The sequence below is a fragment of the Schistocerca serialis genome, chromosome 1, assembly GCF_023864345.2.
Source record: "Schistocerca serialis cubense isolate TAMUIC-IGC-003099 chromosome 1, iqSchSeri2.2, whole genome shotgun sequence".
In the NCBI taxonomy this organism is placed as follows: Eukaryota; Metazoa; Arthropoda; class Insecta; order Orthoptera; family Acrididae; genus Schistocerca; species Schistocerca serialis.
Genome location: NC_064638.1, coordinates 504396778 through 504407038, shown reverse-complemented (window position 1 = coordinate 504407038; position 10261 = coordinate 504396778). Strand labels below are relative to the sequence as shown.

The 10261-nt window shown below is 45.4% G+C and overlaps 1 pseudogene; it reads left to right on the top strand.

Moving 5' to 3' along the window:
• The first annotated feature begins 423 nt into the window (after positions 1-423).
• Positions 424-540, top strand: LOC126430178 (5S ribosomal RNA; annotated as a pseudogene).
• Positions 541-10261: the final 9721 nt, after the last annotated feature.

Genomic DNA, 10261 nt, shown 5'->3' with positions numbered 1-10261 from the left:
TTCTTAACTAGGAAATGAATTCGACAAACTAAGTATTAATCACTGTAACAGTACAGGTTTTACTTGACGAGGATCCGGGATGAATCCTCAGATAGGCAGTCACGACTTGTTTTCTGACGCTTACCGTAAATCTTTACTGCAGAATATCGGAATCGATCTCACGTCAAGGTTGGCCTGAATGCCTCGCTTTCACCACTGGAGCCACTCAGCGCATAAATTCCATTCCGTACAGAACTACTGGAACTTTTGGCAGTTATCCTGTATTCGCGAAAACCTTTATAGACTAATTTTGACCCTGGAGAAAATATTTGAGTTATATCAGACGGTAATAAATTTTACTTTTTAAAAGGGATGGAGATGTGGAGGCATGACAAAACACTTTTTAAAAAAGTTTAAAATAAGTGACTACAACTATGATTAAAAGGCAACGGCCTTGCCGCAGTGGATACACCGGTTCCCGTCAGATCACCGAAGTTAAGAGCTGTCGGGCATGACCGGCACTTGGATGGGTGACCATCCAGCCGCCATGTGCTGTTGCCATTTTTCGGGATGCAGTCAGCCTTGTGATGCCAACTGAAGAGCTACTCGACCGAACAGTAGCGGCTCCGGTCAAAGAAAACCATCATAACGACCGGGATAGCGGTGTGCTGACCACACGCCCCTCCTATCCACATCCTCAACTGAGGATGACACGGCAGTCGGATGGTCCCGATAGCCCCCTTGTGGCCTGAAGACGGGGTACTTTACTATGATTAAAAATAAAGCTTTATTTGTGGTCAAGTTGTTGACCATATGACTGTCAAGAGCAACAAAAATAGATACGTGCAGTTGTGCAAGGAATACACTACGTGTCTCCTCGTTATGTAAATTTATAAATAGGGCATGGATCTAGGGAAATGAAAATTCATGTATTTTATTTATTTACTGTACCCGGAACATTCCATCTTCTCTGCCGGGAATACTACTATAAGAACTGTGAATGGCTGTCGCCACAGAAGCAGAAATAACCAAAGACACACTAGGATCGCTAACAATGTTTTCTGGTAGAATAGTAACTTTTTACTTAAGAAGTATATCGGCGGTAACAACTGCTATGCCTGAGGTTACGAAATTCTGTGACGAACAACCTACTCTAAATGCATCCATGAAGTGTTTCTTTTTTAAAATAATATGACACTCAGTACAAAATTTTTTCCCTAACAAAGAGAGATTCCTGCTCAAGTTGTGAAAAGTGTACACTAGTAGTTGTCCCTGATAGGGTTCTGGATCATCGAGGCCAGTATTCCAGTCTTTGTGCCATTGTAAGAGATGGTCAAATCGTTTCCGTTTGGAGGCGTTGCCGCTGCGTATCTGCAACGTAGCGTGATTCCGATGCTGCAGTATAAGCAGCGACTTGTAGGAAAGGATTCAGGGTGGCATTCGTCTTTTTTCGACATACATGTGGTAAATGCGGAACCCTTAACGAAGGCGATATTATTACCAAATGCGTCCTAACAAGATCAACGTGCTGTCATTCTTTTCTTTGCTGCCGAAGGACAAACACCGGCAGACATCCATCGGAGAACAAAGAACGTGTACGGGGCAGCATGTCCGTCGAAAACCACCGTTATGGAATGTTGCGTCAAGGGGTGCAGCTTCTTTATGATAACGCACGTTTCCGTATCACGAATGTCGTAACCCGGAAGTTACGCCAACTCAAGTCGGAGTCACTGGAACACTAATCCTGATGTCTCCCCTTGCGATTATCGCGCCTTCGGTTCTTAAAATAGATTTTGAAGGGTCGACGATTCATGTCGGACGAGGATGTTCAGCAGGCAGGTATGGATTTCTTCACGCAGCAGGACAGGGTGTGTTACCAAACGGGTATCTTCAACCTGGTTCGTCGGCGGGGTGATTGTCTCATTGCTCACGGCGATTTCGCCAGATTGGCATACCATGTCAGGACTATACGGCCTTCGGACGGGAACTTTCTGATCACTCGTTATACTTTTGCATTTTCATTCGTTATTCCGAGGAGCAGAGCAAGTTTTTTGAGATCCGGTTCATTATAAAATCATTAAAATACTTCGTGAGATGATAGCCGGGGGGAGGGGGGGGGGGGGAGGGAGGCTACGCAACTGGGTAAAAACGAAAGCGGGCCTCCGGTTCCAACCATACAACTAAAGGGTACCTCAAGAAAACCTTGGTCAGAATTGGGACATTGGAATTACTTCTCATTTATTTCTAGAGCAATGTTATCCAGCAAAAACTTTTGTGTGGCAGCCAGAATATGCTGAAGCTTCTAGTTCACCCAGAATAGTAATATTGCCACAACTAAAAGAAAACAGACCTCGGTCATTAATTTTTAACGAATTAACCGGGTTTCGACACTGCTAGGAGTGTCTTCCTCAGAATTTGCACCAAAGAATGGTCTATAACATGGTCACAGAATTATGACTAAAAAAGCATGATACAAATTATAAGTACGGAATTATCGTGAAAGACTGGTGGTACTTATATGTCATTTATGAAATGAAACCCGGTTAATTCGTTAAAAATTAGTGACCGAGGGCAGTTTTCTTTTAATAGTAACTATTCACGGTCTCTGAACGTGCAGCCGTGTACAAAATTTAGAAATACTGCCTCTAACAGCAGAGGGATCGCCTTCAATTTTTTATATTATGTGCATGGGGTTTCGAAGTCGTTGCATTAAACGACTAGGGGATTACGTCATGAGAAGCAACTTTTATTATAGACAAAATGTATTCTGACGTTTCTCGACGACACTAAGCATCTTTCATTATTTCTCGGCCTTGGGACCACGAGATTTCACCGAACTAGCAGGGCCTGACAACCAGGTGTCGGTAGCTAGTACCTACCCCAGTATATTCATACAGTCGTTTCAACAACAAAAAAGCCTTAAGAATGGGTGTCTGTAAGAGAAGAAACGTATTTTAGACGCGGATTAGGAAGCTGGGCCTATCTTCTTTCATCCTCTTTCATACGGGGCTGATTACTAGATTACGGGCAATACATTGTGCATAACCACGTCACAGAGTACCTACGACCTGTGGCCTCTCAGGGACATAACCAATGCAAAGTACTTTTAGCACCGCCGAGTAGTGTCAACAAGCATTTGGTCTCTGACTAAAGTTGTTCCCTCGTTGCCTGATGCAAAGAGTTTGAATCATCCTGCACGTCAACCTCAGGCTATACAATTCCTTATGCGATAATATTCTTCTGCGGGCTATTTTTCTTTGCTTCGAAATGAAAATATCATTAAATACTGAATATATTGAAGCACATAAAAATAACCGAATTTCACTTAACCGTATTCTATATTTTATAATAAAATAACTCACTTTAAACAGTTCACCATCATTTCATTTTATTATACAGTATGCCTGAAGCTCTTCTGCCTCTGGGAATGGGGTTTAAAACCAACTAGACGGCCGAAGTGGCCGTGCGGTTAACGGCGCTGCAGTCTGGAACCGCAAGACCGCTACGGTCGCAGGTTCGAATCCTGCCTCGGGCATGGATGTTTGTGATGTCCTTAGGTTAGTTAGGTTTAACTAGTTCTAAGTTCTAGGGGACTAATGACCTCAGCAGTTGAGTCCCATAGTGCTCAGAGCCATTTGAACCATTTTAAAACCAACTGATACCGCTGCTTCATTGCTCGCGGGGAAACTTTTAATAAAGCTCAGGATGTGGCAACAATGCAGAGCACGACGACTATGTGGCTGTCGTAGTTGAACGACAAGGTTTTTTTTTACCAATATAGTGCCTACGACCTGGCGCCTCTTAGTGACCTAATCAATGTAAAAGACTCTTAGCCCCTCAGGGAGGCGTCAGCGGACATTTGGTCTCTGACTGAAGTCGTTCCCTGGATGCATGATGCAGTTTGAAACACCCTGCACATCAGGCTCAGTTTGTACAACTCCTTTTGCAACAACATTCTTCTGCGAGGCACTTTTCTTTGGTTTCCTCTAAGAACTGAACCTAAATGATATGTATAGTTACAACCAAAAAAAGGAAACCGTAATATTAGTTTAAAAAACAAAATTTGGAATTATTAGACAATAAGTTTTAATAGGATCTTTTTTATTTTAAAATGCTGTGATATGCGTGATTAGGGGTCCAGAAAACATCGTACCTCGGCAAGATAAGTGACACAAGTCGAAAAACTGCATTTGGACTTTATGTAAATGAAAAATACGTTTGACGTGCCCAAACGTTCACGAAAAATATAATGAAATTTATTGCCAACAATACTTAAATTTAAAAGAGCTTATTCTATTTCAGTACAAGTTTTATAGAATTAATTGTTTAAGTCGCGTTTTCTCAAATATTGTATTTTTGAGTTGCGTCTCTGTTCTTGCCGCAGTGCGATAGATCAATTTTGCCGGCCGGTGTGGCCGTGCGGTCTAGGCGCTTCAGTCCGGAACCGCGTGACCGCTCCGGTCGCAGGTTCGAATCCTGCCTCGGGCATGGATGTGTGTGATGTCCTTAGGTTAGTTAGGTTTAAGTAGTTCTAAGTTCTAGGGGACTGATGACCACAGATGTTAAGTCCCATAGTGCTCAGAGCCATTTGAACCATTTGATAGATCAATTTGCAGTAAAATCGGATGAAAAATAATAGGTCTCCATTTTCGAGACGTCTACATCTACATCTATGCTTCGCAAGCTATCTTAATGTGTGTGCGGCAACTTGATTCGCGTTTTCCCTGTTCCACTCGCAAAGGCGCATCGTAAGGACGACTGTCGGGAAACCTCAGTATTTCTCGAACTCTCTCATTCTGATCATTTCAGCAGAACTCTCTCATTCTGATCAGATATTTTACAGGCGTTGCTGTTTGCATATAACCAGTAGTGTCTACAATAGTGGTTTTCTTCGCCTATTTATACGTAATACGCTACATTTATTTTCGTTCAGGGTCAGCTGCGAGTCCCTGCACTATTCAGGATTTCTGCGAGGCCTCCCTGCATTTGGGTGCAGTCTTGTGGCTTTGGGACAGCATCATCTGCAAAGAGCCTCGTGGAGCTTCCGATGTTGTCCACTAGATCGTTTGTATACACACATAAGCCAAAACATTATGACACTGCCCACCACGAAGTTCGATGCGGCCTAGTGTCGTTGCAGGCACGTGATACGATATGAAAAGCATGTAGGCGCAGCAGAGACAGATGGGGATCACTCTAGAGAAGAGGCAGCCTGCAAATAGGGAAATCCACTGATATAAGCAACTTTGTCGAGGACGGATTATTATTGTGCAAGGCATGTGAACGAGTATCTCGAAAACGGTGAAGCTGGTCGAATGTTCATGTGCTGCTGTCGTAAACATCGACGGAAAGAGGTAGACAGACAGTGAAACTACCATTAGGCGCTAAATGGCTGGACGTCGATGACTCTTCACAGAACGTGTGGTTCGGAGGCTTGTCTGCCCTGTAAAGTAAGACAGATGATGGTGTGTGGCATCTCCGCCGAAAGAACACAATCCTGGTGCACGCACAAGTCTTTCGGAGCACACCGTCCATCGTACGATGTTGAGAATGGACCTCCACAGTAGACCATTCCTACGTGTCCACATGCTGGCCCAGCGATACCGTCAATTGCGATTGCAGGAGGCACGGAACCATCGGCTCAAGGAAACCTGTCGGCTCTTCTGGTGAATCACATTTTGCCTACATTAGATCGATGGTCGCCTTTACAAACGCTATCATCGAGGAGAACAACTTCTCGAAACGTGCAGCATTTCACGGTCACAGGCTGGTGGCTGGCAGTATTGCGCTACGAGTGACGTTCTCCTGAGCTTGCATGGGATCTGTGGTAGTAATCGAAGACACCCAGACAGCTGCGAACCACCTGCATCCCTTCATGCTTTATGTCTTCCCCGACGGCAATTTCATCTTTCAGCTGTATAATTGTTCTTCTCTCGGAGCCAGCGGCTCGTTCTTTAACCGAATTACACGACCTGTGCGTAGACATCTGATACCACATACCTCCATAAACCTACCAAAAACTGTCTGGTCTCTGATATTTTGTTCCAGAGATGGACAAAAAAGCTAATATGAAGGTCGTCATAATGTTTCGACTCATCAGTGTACATTGTAAACTGTAACGGCCCTATCACACTTAGTTGGGGTACTCCTTAAATTACCTTTACATCTCTCGATTTTGTTGCCTTCAGAGAGACAAGGAACATGGCATCAATCTGAAGCCGATGTCTGCCCCGGTCTGGTCCTCGAAAACGAACGAAGTGACGTTCGTTCCGCAAGATCTCTGTTCGCTGAATCTATGTTGGTTCTTAAAGAGGAGACTTTCGGTCTCCTGAAACGTCGTAATGCGTGAGCATACGTGAGCAGCAGTTTGACGTCAGGGATATAGACCTATAATTATATTCATCTGTCCTAAGACCCTTCTCGAAAAGGAGAATGACTTCCGCTCCTTTCCAGTCGCTTGATAGCTCTACCATTTGTTGTTCCAGAGACGTACGATGAAAGACAGCTACAGGGGAGCAATTTATTTCGCTTAATCTCTGGTAGGTCGTACAGGTATCTCATCTGGTCCAGATGCCTTGCCACTATTAAACTACTGCGGTTTGTTTTCTATTCCGTGGCGCTTGTCCCAGTGTCTCACATCTCGCCGTTCATACGGTTGTTGAAAAGAGGGATAGTATTACGAACTTCCACGGTGAAGCAGTTTTGGAGGACCGAATTCAGTATTTCGGCAATCTCCCTCTGATCTTCCGTTTCGTTGGCAGTATGGGCACTGATCGAATGAATAGATGATTTCGATCTGCTTACTCATTTTACATGAACCACAACTTCTGGGAGCTTTTAGTCAGATCGGTTTGCAAAGTTTTGCTTTCAGACTCATTGAACGCCTCTCTCACTGCACACCCTACGCTCATTTTTAATTCGTTCAGTTTATATTTTTCAGCTAGATTTTGAATTCGCTCAAATCTGTGATAAAGCTTTCTTTGCTTCCATAGAAACTTTCTGACACAGCTATTAAACCACGGTGGATCTTTCTCAACCGTTAAAACCTTTCTCTGAACATACTTAACTACGGCGTGTTCTACGATGCTTCACATCTTCGTCCTCTTCAAATGAATATTTAATGTTGATAGTCAGATGTCTGTCACTCCTGTGAAGCAAAAATAGTATCCTTTCTTTCTTAATATTCGCTGTAAAACACACTGTCATTGGTGATATCACAGCGGTAGGAACGTTGATGCCCTCCTCTGAATTAGCTGATACGAAAAGTTCATGTCTATTTGTTGCTAGCGGGTCTTATAGCAGGTTACTCAGAGAAGTATATAGGTGGAGAAGAGACGATTGGGGAATCATTCTAGTGACGAAATGGACCGCAAATGCCGGCCGCGGTGGTCTAGCGGTTCTGGCGCTGCAGTCCGGAATGGCGGGGCTGCTACGGTCGCAGGTTCGAATCCTGCCTCGGGCACGGGTGTGTGTGATGTCCTTAGGTTAGTTAGGTTTAAGTAGTTCTAAGTTCTAGGGGACTTATGACCTAAGATGTTGAGTCCCATAGTGCTCAGAGCCATTTTTTTTGGACCGCAAATGGGAAAATCCACTGATGAAAGTGACTTTGCAAAGGGCCTAATGTTATGGCTCGGCATCTGGGAATGAACATCTCAGAAACAGCGAAGCTGATCGGCTGGTCATGTGCTTCTCTAATGAGCACCTGTGGAAAGTAACTGAAGGACATGAAATCACGAGTAGGCGACAATATGTCGGATATCTATGCTTCATCGCGGAACCATCGAATGTCTCGGCTGGAGGCTAGCCAGCTCTGCAAATTAGGATAAGGGGATCTGAGGATAGTGTACAGTGCTGGTGCATGTACAATGTTTTCAGAGCCTACCTTTCAGTGCACATTGTCAAACATTAGGCTGCGCAGCAAATGATGGCAACGTGTTTCCATGTTGACCCAACGGCATTACAACTGAAATGGCTTATTAAGACTGGGCCGTGAATCAGTGTTGCCTTCTCGGATGCATTGCGTTTTCTGTTACAACAGGCCATTGGTCGTGTCTGCTGCAATCCAGACGAGCGGCAGCTCGAAGCATGCGCTGCGCCACGATGGGTTCAGCATTACGCTATGTCACCTGAGCTGCAGTGGGACCAGTGGTAGTAATCGAAGGCACCATGACAGCGGAGGACTAAAGAAATTCTAAGTGAATGTCATTGTGGACCACCTGCATCCATTCATACTTGATGTCTTCTCCTACGCCAATGACGTCTTCCAGCAGGGTAAGTGTCCGTTTTCGTGCTGCAGTGCCTTGGGGGTCATGATAGTGAAGTCACGTCGATGTCTTTGGAACTAAATTCGCCTGGTGTGAACCTGATTGACCACATGTGCGATGATATAGTACACCACCTCTGAGCCCACAAGCCACTGGCATACAATTTTCTGGAAGTGAACAACCTGTGAGTACATCTGGTGCAACATACCTTCGGAAACCTTCCAGGGAATTCTCAACTCCAAGCCACACAGAATCGCTATTGTATTGCGTTCCAAAGGCTGACAATCACGCTATGAAGTAGCTGCTCATTTTTTGGCTCATCTTGTCTATTCATGTCAGATTTAATTTCGTGTATAGATGATGAGTTATTTAATCTTCAGAGCGTTTTGGTCAAGAGCAACTTCCTTTTACACAAAGGTCCGTCATTCAACTCCTCTGACTGTCTCCAAAACTATTGCACAAAAATTAACTTGTTTGGTATCAAACCCTTTAAAGAAAAGTGCGATTTCCGCCTACTGGTGCAAAGCATCTATTCGGTGTGTGCGGACGCATGGCCCAACTTAGTCTGACATGCCGAGGGTCGGGGCTCTGAGCACTATGGGACTTAACATCTATGGTCATCAGTCCCCTAGAACTTAGAACTACTTAAACCTAACTAACCTAAGGACAGCACACAACACCCAGCCATCACGAGGCAGAGAAAATCCCTGACCCCGCCGGGAATCGAACCCGGGAACCCGGGCGTCTGACATGCCGCAGCTACTCATTCAGTAACCGTGGAAGCCACGATACCCCTAGTAGAGTGCTCGCGTTGAGAAAACTGCATTCCTCCATAGGATGGGTCACTGCAGAGGACATTTATACAAATCCTGCACCACACATTTTTGGCTATGAGTCTACGCCAGTTATCACTCTCACCATTAGGTAGTCGTCAGACTACTTGAAGAGTAAGCATTTTCCAATCTGCGATCTGAAGTTTTCCCGGCGTATTTCCAATTTGAATAGTTCTCGGGTAGCGTCGTAATTTCTTCACAATATTTCGGCAGACGTACACGCTGCCATCTTCAGGTGGTTCCTGACGAATGCTGTGCCGTTCCTCTCGGCGCCCTATATATACTAGTCGTTATTCCCTCCACCGTTCCTCTCCTGGTGTCTTTGATGCGGCCAACTTTTCCAATTCGTTGATCCGTGCAGATACTGACACATCAAATGAATTTCCCAGCACTAAATTGTAACCCCCGTATGCTTATAAAGTCAGCTTGTTCGTTAGGAGGCAAAAGAACACGCGGCATCCGCATGTCGAAGCAGCGACTCTATACCGAGACGACGCAGACTGGCGTTTACAGACTGAGTTATTGTGTAGCCAGTGATCCTCGAGCAATGCCGCCGTCACTGCCCGTGGGCAGAGATATTACTCAGCCGGAGATCCGCGTGCGCAGCTGCTGCCGCTATCTCTGGCCGCGGTACGGCGTCCGGGTGCAACGAAACAATAGCGTCTGCGGCGACGTGCCGGCGCGGCGGATCGCTGCAGGTATTGAGTTATCTGCACAACGCGCTTTAAATGAGGCTGTTCGGCCGCAGGGCGCGCGCCTGCTGAACAATGAGCCGCCGGCCGGCTGAGTGATGGCGCGAGTTATGGCCGGCTACCGACCAGCCGGAACCCAGCGAGACCTGCCTCGCGCGGCTGCCGGAGAACTGGTTGCTGATTGGCTAACGTTCGTGACATAATGAGAGGGAAGACTTACGCATCCCGCAACGAACTTGTGACGTCACACTAGTCGGCTTGTCAGTCTCACTACGCGAACGCTCGGCTCCGTGTAGGGCCCACTGGAAAACGATATACAGGGTGATTCAAAAAGAATACCACAACTTTAGGAATTTAAAACTCTGCAACGACAAAAGGCAGAGCTAAGCACTATCTGTCGGCGAATTAAGGGAGCTACAAAGTTTCATTTAGTTGTACATTTGTTCGCTTGAGGCGCTGTTGACTAGGCGTCAGCGTCAGTTGATGCTAAGAT